General features: G+C 42.0%; 1 pseudogene; it reads left to right on the top strand.

The window, feature by feature from the left end:
* Positions 1 to 14,653: 14,653 nt before the first annotated feature.
* On the top strand, positions 14,654 to 15,343 carry LOC127223217 (40S ribosomal protein S3-like; annotated as a pseudogene).
* The last annotated feature ends 1,398 nt before the right edge of the window (positions 15,344 to 16,741 follow it).

The following is a 16,741-nucleotide window of genomic DNA, read 5'->3' as shown; positions in this document are numbered from 1 at the left end:
GAGTTTGAATTCCTAGAAGAACCCATGTAAATTCTGTACAGGCATGGTGAAACACCCATAACCCAACTCAGAGAGAAAGAGGGGGAGGGGGTAAGGCAGCGGGAAGCTGGTTAGCTATGTTAGTTGAATTGTTGAGCTCTGGGTTAGCTGAGAGAGACCTTATCTCCAGAAAAGAGATGGAGAGCCATTAAGGAAGACACCTGACATTAATCTCTGACCTCAGTGTACACACACTTTTGTATACACACATACACATGTAAACACATATACACACATGCAAGCACACAACACAAGTATACACTCAAGAGAGGGAGAGAGAATGAGAGAAAAGGAAGGAAAGATTCTGTTGTATGACAGAACCTAGTGGTGCCTTAACACCTCATGTATGCAATGATGGCAGGCCAAAGAAACTATTCCAATGAAATCTGGGTTAGTGACCCAGTGCACTTATGAGGTTACTAAAGAATGGGTAAAAATTTAATTGTGGAAGCATAGATGATTCAAAGGTAGCCATCACATCACTGAAGAACTCACCTGGGATGGGGGACAACAACATGAAGAAGAAGCTACATTCTTGATGCTCCTAGAACACATTCCAGGCAGTTCTACAGAGGGAGCCTCCTCTCCCAAGCAATTGTAATGCTTGTATAACCTTGTGTACTACAGTTTGTATAACACTGGGGAAGAGCCTGGCAAATCAGGAGCTCCCTGAGCCTTGTAAGTTTCATGTACTTCTGGGCTTTGTATGCTTTATTTACTTCCCATGTCTTCTGGAGGGAATATTTCAGAGCAAACAGCAACTTACTTAGAAAGTAAAAGTGAACAGGAATTGGGAATTGGAGTATGGGAGGGAAAGTGGATCAGCAAAGGGAGGAGGATACATTACAAACTATTTGGATACTTAGCAAGAGATAACCACAACCCACCTGACGTAGTGGGGTTTAGGTTAGACAAGGGGAGTGTTTGAGAAGAGGAAGTTCTAATGGGTGGGATGACTGTGGGGTAGGTAAAAGGATGGATGGTCCTGGCCTTGAACAACTCAGTAAAGCATCACCTTAGTTTACTGTAAACAACCTAAATGAAGGTCATCTTTGACACAGACTGGACTGGGTGTTAGGAAGGCTATAGAGCAATAAATAAATGTGAAGAACAAACCCATGCTCAAATCTGCATTGCCATTTGCTAGTACTAGTACTTTGAATATACGGCCTAAAAGCCACTAGCTTTCATGCCCTTGTCTGTCAAATAGAGATAGCAAGAGCCTGGGGATGAGTTATGGGTCAAATGGAAAATGGTTCTTATATAACAGTCAGCACTGGACCTAGCAAATAGAAACCTTGATAAGTGAAGACCATGTTTGCAGTTGCTGGAAGAATTCTAGCTCTGCAATCAGAAAACTAGGTTTAAGGGCTGGAAGATTGCTCTGTGCATCAAGTACTTACTGTGCAAACTCGAGAACTTGGGTCTGGATCCCCACCCCTCATACCCTCTGTCTACACACATCTAAATAGCTAAGTACTGCAGCATGTACCTGTGATCCCAACATTTGGAGGAGACAGGAGTATCCTGCTAGTCTAAGCAATCAGTGAACTCCAAGTCCAATGAGAGACCTGTTTCAAAAAATAAGGTGTGTGGGTGTGACTGTACAGATGGCTCAGTGGTCAAGAGCATTTGCTGCTCTTGTAGAGGACCATAGTTCAGCTTCCTGTATCCAAGCCAGACAGTTCACAAATGTCTGTATCGCCAGCTTTAGGGCATCCCAGGTCCTCTTCTGGAAATTGTAAGAACCTACACACACATGTGTGCACACACGCATGCACATGCACACACACACATATATGTGTAAGCAAAGAATAAAATATTTTTAAGACTATGCTGGAAAGCAACAGAGGACAACTGACTTGCACAAGCACATGTATATACTTACACATAAATACACTCACACACACACATACCCACAGAGAGAGACACACACACACACACACATACATACATACACAGAGACATACACAAACACACAGAGACACACATATATACACATTCAGAGGAACACACACACACACACACACACACACACACACACATGGTTTTTGATGGCTTTTATCTCCTCTTCTACTTAAAATCTGGGAGACAGCAGCAAGCAGTCCAAGTGGTGAAGGGACTGTTGACCCCAGCACCCTTCAAAACTTTGTCCCTGTGTTTTGTCCCATCTTCAGTGATATTCCATCTCATCCACTAAGCACTACTTAGTATGCACATCTTACCTGGGAGACACTTGGAATTGCACAAAAGTTTTTGGTATTGAAGTGTTAGTCCCTGCTGGAGCCTACCAGCCAATATAGGGAAGGTGACCCATGGGTGGAGTAGGGACTGAGCCTTCAGCTTGGTGGCTACTCTGAACTTCAGTTGTCCTTCCTTGACAGTGCCTCACAAGGTAACTTCCTGTCAGCCTCTCTGTGAACGAGGTCACCACTCTCTGTAAAGGAGAGCAGGAAGAATTTTCACACTTTTTGTCCCATGGCATTACTGGTTGCTTTCTCTCCTTCAGATCTAGCTGCATAGTCCTGTTATGTCTTGACTCTCTTGATGTATGCAGAGAGGAAGGGAGGAGGAAATGAAAAAGAGAAAAAATGAGAGGATGAGGGAGAGATGGAGGGGGAGGGAGGAAGGGAAATTTAAGAAACCACAGTGTAACACCAGAGAATTTTTGTGTTTGAAACAGGGAGACCCAAACTTCAGGGACATATAACTCTGGCCTCCTCCCTCCAAAAGCAAGACAACTTTATGATGTGCCTGCCTTCAAAACAGTTGTATACAGTGGAGGTTATAGTTATGAATGCATGTGTCCCATGAGCAATCCCTGACCTATATTCTTTTGAGTTAATATCTAATACTAAAGATTAGAAGACAGATGACTCATCTGTTGCAGGAACTTGCTACTATTGCGGAGGATCCAGATTTAGTTCCCAGCACACATGTGGGGGAATGGTTTGCAACCTTCTCAAACTGTTGTCCCTGAGTATCCAGAGACCTTTTCTGTCCTCCACAGGCACTGCATGTCTAGAAATATATGCAGGCAAAACATCCATACATGTCCAATAACAAAATCTATTTTAAAAATGAGATTTCCTGCAGAATCTTGCTCTTTTTTTTTTTTTTTTTTTTTTTTTTTTTTTTTTGTCTTTCTTGATAAAGCACATAGGATGCACTTTGCTACCTCTTTCAGGTAGCTATACTCCAATATACCTCAGTTATTACCCAGTCTCCTAACTCTCAAATTACTTCCAAGTAAGGGTATACATATGCCATACACATTCTGTACCATTATTTCATATGCAAATAACCAGCTAAGGAATATTTATGGAACATCTTAAATGCTTATTATGGTCTTCATTGCTCTCCTAATTCAAAATTAGAGATATCCCTATTATATTTGAGGTACTTATGGCCTAGTTATATGGCACATGGTACCCAGCTTCACAGCCTCTAGCCACCTGGGGTCACTAAACTCCTGAAATACAGCTAATATCAATCAAGATGCGCTGTTAAGTGTAAACTATACACTGAATGTCACATTTGGGTCAATGATAAGCAACATCATTATTAACATTTTTATATTGACTCCACGTTAAAGTGGTAATATTTTGACATAGGGTGAAATGTAATCTCTTATGAAAATAGTTCCCATTCTTTTTTTTTTTTTTTAGTTGACACTGCAGGTGTGAGAAAAATTTAAATTGTACAAGGTTGTTTGCTTTATATGTCTTATTGGGTAGCACGGATTTTGACTAAATGTGGGCTCGGCAAAACTTTGCCCAACTCCCATGCGTCGGGAGTGAAATTTGTGCTTTAATGAAAATGTAGCATGAGTCTGAAGAGGTGAAATGTGACCTGGTCCGCATCTGTCACTTGCCAGAACTGGCCTGTGTGTTCTTTCATTCTCTTCTGATCCATTTCTTCCGCCATAGCTGAAGAGGTGTAGGTGGTGATGATGGTGATGGTAAGGATGGAGACGGGTGGGGAGACTGCAAGGTTGAGGGCTCAAGACTGCTGAGAAACTGTGTTTGCTTGGATCCCCTGAGAAGCCATGTCAAGAATATTCTAATGAGGGAAATGCTTGTGGAAGAAAAGACAAAGGAAGGCCCGGGGAGGACTGGGCCAGCAAGTCTGAGACAGAGGCAGAAGACAGGAAGAGAAGGAGAGGCAGAAGAATCCTTAGGTCCTCATAGTCTAAGTAAAGCTCTACAAAGGGCCCAAAGTGGGAAGAGTCCCTCTCTGTCTTAGTTACTGTTGAGCTGCTGTTAAGAGACACCATGACCAAAGAAAGCATTCAACTGAGGGCTTGCTTAGAGTTATAGAGGGTTAGTCCATTAGCATCACGGTGGGAAGCATGGCAACAGACAGGCAGGAATGGGACTGGTTTACTAGTTGAGACCTTTTATCCTGATTTGCAGGCTGGAGGCAGAGGGGTGGGGGAGGGGTGTCGGGGGGGGGGGGGCTGGTGTGTGTAGTGTAAGTATCCAAGCTCACTTCTGGGGGCTGAGCTTTGCACAGCTACAGCAGTGTCTTTCAGCGTAGTCACGAGGGCCTGGGCCATTGCTTCTGCCTAGTGGAGGTCTGCAGGCATCCCACAGAAGCCAGCCTTGATGACACATAGGCTAGTTAGGCAATTTAGAAAAAGCATGGCCAGTATATTACTGGCAAGAGATCAGAGACCTAAAATAACCACTCTCTTCTCTCATATACTTAAAGGAAAAGAGCGGTTGTGCTATATAATTAACTATAGTGTAAATTGAAGTGCTAGGTTAGCTTCCTGTGAGTCTAATAGGGGTTTGAAATGAAAATCTTAAAAGGTCACTTCCACTTCCGTACCTGCTATCCCTCCTCTGTTTCCAGGGAAAGACTCTCAAGCGTGCCCTTCTCACAGTAACATGTCCTGGGACCACAAGAGTGAAATGTTTGCCTTGTACAAGAAGCTATGAAAACCAAAGAAGAGACAGACACCATGTCACTCAGACGGGCCTCAAACTCTCTGTGGATCTCAGGCTAGTCTCATGATCCTCCTGCCTCAGCCTCCTCAGGGCTATTATGGCAGCATGTACTACCAACTTGGCTCAAGATAATGCATATTTTGGTTTGAATTTATTATTATTATTAGTGAGTATGTGTGTGGGAGAGAAGGAGATGAGTGTATAGGCATGTGTGTGAAAGTTAGAGAACAACTACTTAGAGCCAGTTTCTTCCTTCTAACTTTACCTGGTTTCCAGGGATTAAACTAATGATCAGCTTTACTTTTGTGGCAAACATGACCCTGGGCCAAGAGTGTGTGTGTGTGTGTGTGTGTGTGTGTGTGTGTGTGTGTGTATCTTTCCCTTTTATTGAAAATAGATTCCTTTCTCATATAATATACCCTGATTACAGTTTCCCCTCCCAGTTCCTCCCCATCTCCCCCCACCACCCAGATCCAACACCTTTCTGTCTCTCACTAGAAAACAACAGGCTCCTAAGAGATAACACCCAAACAGGACAAAATAAAATATAACAACCTAAAACAAAAACCCATCGCACCAAATTTGGACAAGGAAATCCAACAGAATGAAAAGTGCCTAAGAGAAGGCACAAGAGTCAAGAGACCCATTCATTCACGCACCCAGGTTCCCACAGAGATACCAAACTGAAAGCTGTAACAGATACTCCGAGTACCTGGGGCAGACCGGTGCAGACCTTGTGTTTGCTGCTTCAATCTCTGTGCGCTCACACTCAGTTGATTTAGAGGATCTCGTTTAGTTCTACAGTCATACCTCCCTGAGCAAGCCTAACCTCCTCTGATAATATATATTTTTAAAGGCAATCACTCCAAATCCTACAGTATAGAAGTAGCTATTCGTTAGTCGTAGTTTGTTGTTTTTATTTTCAAACCACACAAATATATAACTTCATTGATTTTATTGGGTTTTAGAGGTCTATTTATCTTTATCTTATGTGTGTGAGTGTCTTGCCTTCATGTACGCATGTGCACCACTTACATGTGTGCCTGGTACCTGTGGAGTGCAGCAGAGGACTTTGGATCTCCTGGCACTGAAGTTGCTGGTGGCTCTGAGCCACCACCTGAGCTGGGAACCAGACTCATGTCCCCTGCAAAGGGAACAAGTGCTCTTTGTCCAGACCAAATTAAATTTATTTTTGTCATCCCTGGAAATGTTCAGTTTTCTCAGTTTATAGTATAATCCCACACATTCCCTGCCATCCTCAAGCCCTTAAACTAGAGTGTTCTAGTTAAGGTCATGTCCTCGCGGTAAGGTCCTACAAAGTGAATGACTGTTGAAGGTAAAGCCATGACAGTACTACAATAAAAACAGGAGGGCTTTACTTTTGACTTTTAAACATGCCATCATCCAACTGGAATTTAATTTTTTGTTTTGCTCAGCACAAGCACCTGATTTTTTGTTTGTTTGTTTGTTTTAATTTTTTTCAAGACAGGGTTTCTCTGCAGCTTTGGAGACTGTCCTGGAATTTGCTCTGTAGACCAGGCTGGCCTCAAACTCACAGATATCCTCCTGTCTCTGCCTCCCGAGTGCTATTTTTTTTTTTTCAATTTTACAGCTGTTGCCGGATTGTCCCAACAATTGCCATGGTGTGACCCATTCTTTGCCTTTCACCTTTCTCACAGGTACCCTGTTGTTCAGTCCTAGTTTTGTTGCAGCAGTAATGCAGCAGACTCAGTCTTTCTACGAGAGGAAATGCATTCACATTTCTGCTTTACCAAGCACTGCAGGTGTCAGTTGCTGTGAGCTATCACGTGGTGTTGCAAAGTGAATTTTTACAGCCAACAAAGTATTTAAGCTTCTGAGTGATAAATTAGACTGTTTCGATATTTCGTTTATAGCAGTATTTGGTATTACAGGGGCAGACTGATGGTCACTTCAGTGCTTGGGCTGTATCTCCCCAGCTTCCTTTGCATTGGTATTTCTGAGGCCTGGCCATTCTGAGATTTCTGATCTTGCATTTCCAGAAAGTTTCTGTTTCCCATTATGTTTCAGAAAGTAATTACAGTAATTCTTCTTGGTCCCTCTGACTCAAGCAATGATGATTAAGCTCTAGTTCTTACAATTAAGAAAACAAATAAACCTACTTGGAACACCATGCATTTCCTTCAGGGCTAACGAAGAGACCAGTTCGTGAAATGAGGGGGTGTGCCTGGAAATCCAACTGGATGTCTAAGGAGGCAGGCAGGCCTGGCAGCGAGGACAACCTCTACTGAGTAGCTGCCCTATAAAAGCTGTTCAGAGTGATGCAATCTTAGCTGGGTTAATTGCTCTTTTTCAACATTCCTGGCGCTGTGGTGGGGTCTACACTCCAACACTCTGGGTTTTGTAGCCAGTGCATTCTCAAGGGATTGGTAAGTGCCTCTTCCCACCTCCCTGGCTGCTGTAGCTCTAACCTCTCCAGACTTTCAGCCACTGTCCAGTGAGTGTCCATTACATATACCTTTCTCCCCCAGTGACTGTCCACTGCACACCCTTCTCCCCTGTTTCTCGTCTTTCTTTTATAAGTACTGTATTTAGGGCTCCCATTTATTTCTTTAGAATGAGCCCTGATTCATCAAAACAGTGTCTAGCAAGTATTTCTTATCTCTACAATGTAGCAATACCTAAGTTGAGTGTCTAAGAAGTTTTCAGAATTGCTCCTATTGTTTTAATTCCTTTGAAAGTAGATGTTCAAAGGAACATGGAGAATTAAGCTTTTTGTGCTCCAGCTACCTTCATGAAGAAGAAATTGCTTCTTACTCGTTTTCTTATTTAAAAACTAAAAATGAATTAATTTTTAAATAATACGTCCTTGGTAAAGTATTGTAGCCAAGCCCTTTATTCCCAGAACTCAGAAAGCAGCAGCAGGTAAACCACTGTGAGTTTGAGACTGGCCTGGCTGGTCTATATAACCCGTTCCAGGTCAGCTGGGGATGCATAGTAAGAACCTGCCTCAAGGAACAACAACAATAACAATAGTAATGATAATAATAATTAATAATATTTCCTTATTGGTTCTGCCAAAATAGTCATGGGGAGAAATGCAAAACAATGGAGATTATTGGACAGAATATTTCCAGTAGCTGAAAATATTATTCAATATATACCTTGAATCCTCTCAGAATATTGTCTGTCCTTCCTTCCTTTACTTCTCCCTTCCTTCCTTCCTTCCTTCCTTTCTTCATTCACTCCCATTTTTAAAGATTCCTGTATTTTGTCATTTGTTGCTGTTCATTTGTTTGAATCAGGTGTTCATGTGGCATAGGCTGGTTTAGAACCCTATGAAGCTGAGGATGATTTTGAATTCATGATCATTTTGTTTCCATCTCCCAAGTGCTAGGATTTTACAGTCATGTGCCAGTTTCACACTTACTTTATTTTCTGTCTTCTCCTTCACAGTCAGTTTGTCAAAGGATACCCAGTGGGTATGAGAAATAAACTTACTCAATTATCACACTTGAACCTTACCACTTAGCTCTGTGCAAAAGCGTGTAGGAAATTCCAAGGGAAACTAGATCCTGGATACCATAATGACTACTGTAAAACTATAAGCAGGCTTCCAAAGGTGGAATAGATGAACAGACACAACATGATTTATCATTAGGAAAATGAAAACAGAAAGCCCAATAAATGATACTTCATATCTACTGGGAAGCGGGAATTCAAAAAGCAAACAATAAAAGCCCCTGTGAACACATAAAGATGTTGAAAATGATTTGTCCAGGACTCAGGGAATATGCTAGATTTAATAGCAGTGAAGTCATGTGCGTACACCAAAAGCCACTGAACTGTATGACTTCAAAAAAAAATTCCATGTATGCATTATAATAGTAAAAGTAGATTGGCTAGTGTAAGGGACACACCACATTTCATTGTCTTTTTTATAGACCTCAAAACTTTAAGAAGAGGTGAGGGAAGAAGAACTCACCTCAGACAAGGGAGACTTTAGATGAATTCTCTGAAAACACAGAACTGAACCAGAGCTTAACCTCTGATGCCCCCAAGTCTTCTTGGTCAGCCAGGCCTTTTCTAGCATTCTCCAAAGTATGATCTCCGTTGCAGGGGAGGAACTTGAGGCTGGAGCAGTGAGTGTCTCAGTGGGTAAGAGAACTTGGTACACAAAAACATGAAGACTTGAATTCGAACACCAAGAACCCACCTGAAAAGTCACAAGTTCCATGAGTTTGTGTTGTACCTGTAACGCCATGGAGACCAGAGGATCCTTAGGGTTGGCTCCTGATTCAATGAAGCAGAGAATGGTAGAAAGGAACCTGGTGCCTTTCTGTCTCTTGTCTCTGTGCACATACAAGTGCTCACACATAACTACAACACACACACACACACACACACACACAGTATCTTGAGGTTAAGAGAGGTCAAGGTGGCTTACCCATGACCACACATTAAGCAAGCAGCAGAGCAAGAGGATTGGTTGAGAGGCAGCTCTGGAGAGTTGAGTGTTCTACAGGAGTTTGAGTGGTCTACATAGAGAAGACCCACAAAAATGGCTCAAGGGGAGAAAACTATACAATGTGGGTGGGAACCTGTCAACATTTGGAAACGAGGATCAGTCTGGAAAAGTAGGTAGGGACCAAACTACGGGAAGATAGATTTCCTTCTTGACTCTCCAATGAGCTAGAGTCTTTTAAACTAAAATAAGAGTTGTGTAGTAATTTCCTCTAGGATGAAAAGGAGAGAGGCAGGGAAAGTTCCCCACAAAATTTCTAAGATACAGGAAACTCCATACATTTACAGGGTTATCAAACCTCACCCCATCAAGCCCCTCCCTGTCAAGTGGTAAACAGTTGTGGGGTAGATGAGACTTTAGTGGGGCAGCTTCCTTGGGAGTGCAACAACTTTTGTGAGTTGTCACCATGATTCGGTCTGCATTTTATATAATGCAGTTCCCCGAGTCAACCATGCTCCTATAATACAAACTCATTGTTTCACCAGGCAGGCTGGACTCATAAAGAGCATTCCTTTGGCCTGTGGTGGTCCTTTCTAGTACATGACTAGATGTTTGGGTGTGTCAGCCAAGGAAAAGTAGGAGCCCAGCAATAAAACGTCTGTGCTGTAGAGAGAACACTCCAACAGGAAGGCTTATGGAAAAAACCGGGTCCAAATCTAGGAAGGAAGATTGAGCTTGTATTGGGGTTGTAAAGTAAACAAGGAGGAAAGAAAGAAACCACCACTCCAAAGTGCTGAATCATTTTATTTATTCACTTGTTTGTTTGTTTTACTATATTGGATACTGATAGCAGGGCCTTTTGTACTGACTCACTTGTGTCTCCAGCCTTGTTGAGAGCCTTTTAACTGCTTGTGTTTAGACTTAACTTGTCATTGTCATCTAGCACTTTGAAAAAGGTAAAAGTACTTTTTACCAAGTTATTTAGTACCAAGGAGGACAGGGTTAAGTAAATGGAAAGCTGATGTCTTGCCCCAAGCCTGCTAGCCACCTTTGTGCTGTAATCTCCAACCTTGCTTAATGGTCTCCTGGCTAAATGCACAGGAAACTCCTGATCAGCCAGCAATTCCACAGTCCTAGAGCAGCAAGCCCCTCTTCTTGTCCTGGCACCTCACACAGGAAATGCTAGGAAGTGTCATGAGGGTGCCTACTATTCACTAGATTCCAGACATGATTCTTTCCTGTGCTAAGTCACATGAGCTTGACAGGCACAACGGGATGAGTAAATCGTGAAGAATCCTGTCTAGGACCAAATCTTAGCTCTGTCATTTATCATCTGAATGGTGTGGTGTGGAAGCTATGTACTTAACCATTGTGTTCCTTGAATTTTATACCTAGAAAACAGAGGTAACAGTAATTACCTCACACCATTGTTGGAAGTTTTCATGAGCTGAAATATGAATTGGGAGAATTTAGAAATTACCTTATACATACCAATATTCAGAGCACTTTGAAATCTGGTTTTGAGACTTCCCAATTTCTTTCTTTCTCCTCTCAGAAACAGCCAGAAAATAACACTTTGCTGGTTTTTCTTAAATGGTCAACTTCTCAGTCATTGTGCCCCAACAATTATGCAAGCACTTTCCACAATAGCGGAAATATGGAGTCATATCCAGATGCCCTTCTCTTCACTGGATGAAAGAATAAAGAGAATGCAGTGTGTTTATACAATGGAATGCTACTTAGCCATAAAATATTGTGGATAGAACTAGAGGTCCCTGTGTTAAGTGAAACAAGCCAGACACAGAAAAACAAACACCATGTGTTCTCACTCATTTAAGAATTGAAAAGTCAAGTTGTAAAAACATCAAACGAACAGTAGTTACTAGTGTGAGGAAGAACAAAAGAGTAGGAGGGCAGAAAAAAATTAAGAGGGACTTGTAGATGCTAGGGGGCTCAATCCTTAAGTAGATAACAGAGAGGTTCTTGAATAGAAGCTGCTGAATGTACAGACTGACTGCACAATGTATGTAGTGAGGAACTATCACTGTCAAGAATTTCATTCATTATATAAAATCCATTAATTATGCAAATAATATGTATTTAAAGTATAATTTCTAAAAATCACCAAAGATAAAACACAACACAGAACTGTATCACACATCAGTTCACACCATCAGAATCAATGCAACGGATCTAAGCTATCTTGGAGGTTGTCGTTTCTCTGCATGAGTAGGACTGTAGCTGTCTTCCTCTTATTTATTTTAACACTGGACCTCTTTCTGAAGCAGAGTAGAGAAAGGAGAGGGAATTTTCAAAGAGGCAAAGTTCTTCTCTCCTCATTCTCTTCTTTATCTTACATTTTTTGGGTTGTGTCACAGTTGCTTAGCTTTCTGAATGCTGGTATTTGCTGTTGCCAGTACGGCAAGGAACACAGCAACTTCCTGGGTAAATCCTCCAGGATTTACCTTAAGGGTGTGCTGAGCTAGAGCACTGTAGGAATCACACAGCCTGCCTCACAGAGTTAGCCTGGAGCCTGAGACCCAAGTGTGAAACAGCAAGGCTATTGCACAAGTGAAAGGGAAGCAGGGCATCGCTAGGCAAAGATCCGAAAGAACCAAATGACTTGGGCATCCAGGAATGCCCGCCTGACTCAAGATGGAAGAGCAGGCCTGTGTCATCTGGGAGAAAGGGGTTCCATACTGGAAGACTAACCTTGCTAACCTCCAGCATCTGAGAAAGCAAAGGCCATGAAGTAAAGAAGGGAGGGAGCTGGCTGTCCTCCTGCACCTCCCATCCATCTGCCCTTGCTTGAGTCTCAGTCCTGATTACCGTGCTGAAACTCCTGGCTTCAAGTATGGACATTTTGGTCTACCTACCCAACTTGTGAAAACAAGATAAAAGAAAATATATACCCTAAGGAGAAACCCAAGGAAAAATAAATATAAGAGCTATAATTTTCAGATCTAGAAGAGCAGGTTACTCAAAGTAATTCACACATTGTTGAAAGGCCAATTAGAGAGGCATTAACAAGTTGTTGGCACTGACTTTAACTCAGAGCCATGTGGGAGCTGCATGCCCTTCATGGGATACATTGTAGTCAAAACACATAAGCAGCTCCCAAGCTACAGCTGTGCATCCGGCACTTCACCTGTGTGTATACGTTTCTCTCCCTACCCCTATTCTCAAGACCCCAGCTGCTACTGGTTTGACGACAAGACTAGTATAATAAAAGATATGTGTGGAAGGTTCCCCAGAAGTGTAAAGCTGTACAACGCTGCAAGTGGAGAAGCAGACACTGGATGATACTTGAGAAGTGACAATCACTCAGATGGAGCTTTTTTTTTTTTTTTTTTTTTTAAGACTTAAGAGTCTGTATTTGGCTTTGGAAGACAAATAAAAATGAGGTAGAAAAGTAGACCAGAAGGAGAGGAAAATATGTTTCTTAAAGTGTGGGCTCACTCCACCTCCCCAGACTTTGTCATTGTATCTGCATGGGAAGGTTGAAAACAATAGCATCTGGCTATGACAATGGGAGGGTGTGGTGAGTTAGTTCACAACATACACATGGCACACAGTAACCAAGGCTTAATGTTCAGCATGGAGTAAAAATGGGTAGAGTGAATTTCAGGATATTTGAGGATCATTTTTGTTTGGATTATCAGGCCAAAGCTACCTATCTCTGATTACTCAGAAAATTTAACTGTATTGGAAAACCTTTTGAAACTAAATCATGTAAAATCAATTCCTTGTCATGAGATGCTCTGGAAGAGCAGGGTATTGCTTTACTATCCTTTCTTCATCTCATGTATTTCTCTGGGTTTCATTTTTTTTATTCAAACGTAAAAGGAATCTGTATGTTATCTTCAGCCCAGTGTACCAGAGTGGGACATCATAGACTTGGTGACTTAAATGGCAAAAATCAATTTCTCATTATTTTGGGGTCTCAAGTCCAAGATCATGACCACTATGGCCTGGATTTTGGTAGGAAACTTCCCTGGGGCTGGGATGGGTACCTTCTTGCTATGCTCCTGTGTGGAGGAGGGGAAGAGAGCAGAATGCCCTATGGTTCCCATCGGGGCACTGATGCCATCATAAGCATCAGGAGCCCACCTTGGAGACCTCATCTATGTCCAACCACTTCCCAAAGGAGTTACGTTTAATATGTGAATTTAGAAAAAAAACACAGTCTATGATACAATTATATTTAAAAATAAACAAATTTAAGAAGCTGTGTTATATGAGTGGCCTTATGGAGCTAAATATCCATAAGCAAAAGCTTTAGGAACTAGAAAAATTTTTATGATGATGATCATGTCTTTGAAGATATTTTAAAAAAAAGAGTCATTCATTTGTATGTGTGTGTGTGTGTGTGTGTGTGTGTGTGTGTGTGTGTGTGTGTGTTCATGTATGTGCTGAGATCAGATGACAACTTCCAGAAGTCAATTCTTTCTTTCCGTTATTTCTTTATTAGTATATATTATGTTTGCATGCATATGACACAGCTTGAACAAGGAAGTTAGAGGACAACTTGTGTGAGTCAGTTCTCCCTTCCACCACCAGAGTTTCTAGGACCAAACTCAAGTTGTTAGGTTTGAAGGTCAGGCCCCTACATTATTTTGAGACAGGTTTGTTTCCGTTACCCACTGGCCTTGGAGCTTCCACTGTTTTTCCTGTCTCCTGAGTGTAGGCGTTTGAGGATCACAGCCATCAGTCCCTGGGACTGGGGCTGAACTAAGGTCGTCTTGTGCAGCAAGAACTTTTACTAGCTCCTATCATCTGGGCCTATTTTTGAGTATTAAATGTAGCTTTTCTGGGCAAAAAAAGGCCACTTTCTGGAAAGCTGTATTTATTATAGTGTTGGATGCTATGGAATTTATCATGTGCCAGGAAAGAGCAGCAGAGTGAAGCCAGAAAGACACTTCATCCTTTTAATGTAAATCTCTATATTTTTATCTTACTACTCACATGTCAGTAAAGAAGTTATTTTGAGATGAAATATCTAGTAGATTGGGCTGACCAAGAGGTTGGTTTTTTGTTATTTATTTTTGAGACAGGGTCTATATATTCCTGGCTGACCTATACATTGCTATGTAGACCAGGCTGTCCTCAAACCACAGAGACCTGCCTCTCTTTGCCTCTTGAGTGCTGGGATTAAAGGTGGTCACCATTATGCCTGGTACAAGAAGGGTTTAAAAAGTTATTTTTATGCTTTTTCCTTTCGATGTTGCGCGGCGGCAAGATGGTGGTGCAGATTTCCAAGAAGAGGAAGTTTGTGGCCGATGGAATTTTCAAAGCTGAACTGAATGAGTTCCTCACTTGCTGAAGATGGCTACTCTGGTGTTGAAGTCCGAGTTACACCAACCAGAACAGAAATCATTATTTTAGCCACCAGAACACAGAATGTGTTCTTGGTGAGAAGGGTCGTCGGATCACAAAGTTAACTTCGGTGGCAGGGCAGCTTTATGCAGAAAAGCCCTGTGTGCCATTGCTCAGGCAGAGTATCTATGTTACAAAGTCCTAGGAGGACTTGCTGTGCTAAGAGCCTGCTATGGTATGCTTCATAATGGAGAGTGGTGCCAAGAGCTGCGAAGTTGTGGTGTCTGGGAAGCTATGAGGACAGAGAGCCAAGTCCATGAAGTTTGTGGATGGGCTGATGATCCACAGTGGAGACCCTGTTAACTACTATGTTGACTGCTGTGGGCCATGTACTCCTCAGGCAGGATGTGCTGGGCATCAAATTGAAAATCATGCTGCTTGGGACCCAACTGGTAAGATCGGCCCCAAGAAGCCTCTGCCTGATCATGTGGGCATTGTGGAACCTAAAGATGAAATCTTGCTCACCACCCTCATCTCTGAGCAGAAGGGTGGGAAGCCAGAACCACCTGTCAAGCCAGTGCCTACAGCATAACGGGGTCTTGGCAGTTGTATCTGGAGATTGGATGTTGTCCTGAACAGACATTTAATAAAATATTGCACAAAGGGAAAAATTATTTTCATTTTCTGTGCATCTGTGTTTTGCGGGCATGCATGTATTTGTACCATATACGTGTATGCCTGGTACCAGAGGAGGTGATAGGTGTATGGGAGGTTGTGAGCCACCGTGTGGGTATTAGGAACTGAACCTGGACCCTCTGCAAGACCACCAAGAGCTCTTCAAGTTGCTGAGCAGTCTCTGCAGGCCCAGGCCAGCAGCTTTGCAGTACTACTGTTCCATGGTTAGTAGCACATTTGCCCCCAGTCCCTGGTGGCAATCCTTTCTGCCTTCTCCTCCCACACAGTGTTCTTCCCTGTCACTGTGATGGCTAGGTGTGACAAGGTAATGGTGCTCTTTACTCTCAACTACCCCAAATTTGTGGGCGAAGGGAGATGAAGTAGGTATCTAGAGACCCCATGTAAAATGAGGATTTGCTATGTACTTTGAATAATTGTTAATTCTTGAATAATTGAATAATTGTTCATTGAATAAAGGTTAATTTCTATAAGAATTCTACTACCAATGGATAAGCTTACTAAAACCCTTATGAGACTTACATATGATGTCCATGTATATGAACCCACCCTAAGTAAGGAGTTTTTTTTGTTGCTGTTTTTGTTTTGTTTTGAGGCAGGGTTTCTCTGTGTAGCTTTGTAAACCAGGCTGTCCTTGAACTCAGAGAGATCCGCCTGCCTCTGCCTTCCCAGTTCTGTGATTAAAGGCCTGCACCACCACCACCCAGCCCCTAAGTGGTTTTTGAAGATTTATTAAAATTAATCTTAAAAGTGGCTTAAATTATAAATGCTTCATGCCCCATGAAACTAGATTGCCTGTGGTCAGTACAGACATTTAATAATGAGAGTCCATCAGTGAGGCTTAAAAGGAGAGTTTCTCTGAGGAACAAATAATACTAATGGGGTATTATAACTGGGACCTGATAAATTAGCTGGTCCCCTAATGAGGTGCTTAATAAATATGTGCTGACCGAATAACAGTAAAATAAATGAAAGGAAATTGGTAATGCTTGAAGCATTACCTACCGAGCACTTCTCTCTGGATGGTAGAATTATGATGATTTTTGTTTTCTTCACATTTGCCTGAGTTTTCACATTTGAAAATATTTTACATTTGGTGTAGAGACACATTCCAGAGATCTCAGCATTTGGGAAGAAATTGGAAAGTAATTCAAGACAAATGGAGGCTACCTACATGAGATACTGTCACTCAAAACAATAACAAAATCACAAGGAACATGTAATACCTTGACTAATTTTCAAACTAGCTTTAAAAGTTCATAGAATAGGTGAGTTCTCAGCAGGATATATATGAAAG

This window comes from Phodopus roborovskii, unplaced genomic scaffold (assembly GCF_943737965.1).
Source record: "Phodopus roborovskii unplaced genomic scaffold, PHOROB, whole genome shotgun sequence".
Lineage (NCBI taxonomy): Eukaryota > Metazoa > Chordata > Mammalia > Rodentia > Cricetidae > Phodopus > Phodopus roborovskii.
This window is presented reverse-complemented; position numbering and strand designations above follow the sequence as displayed.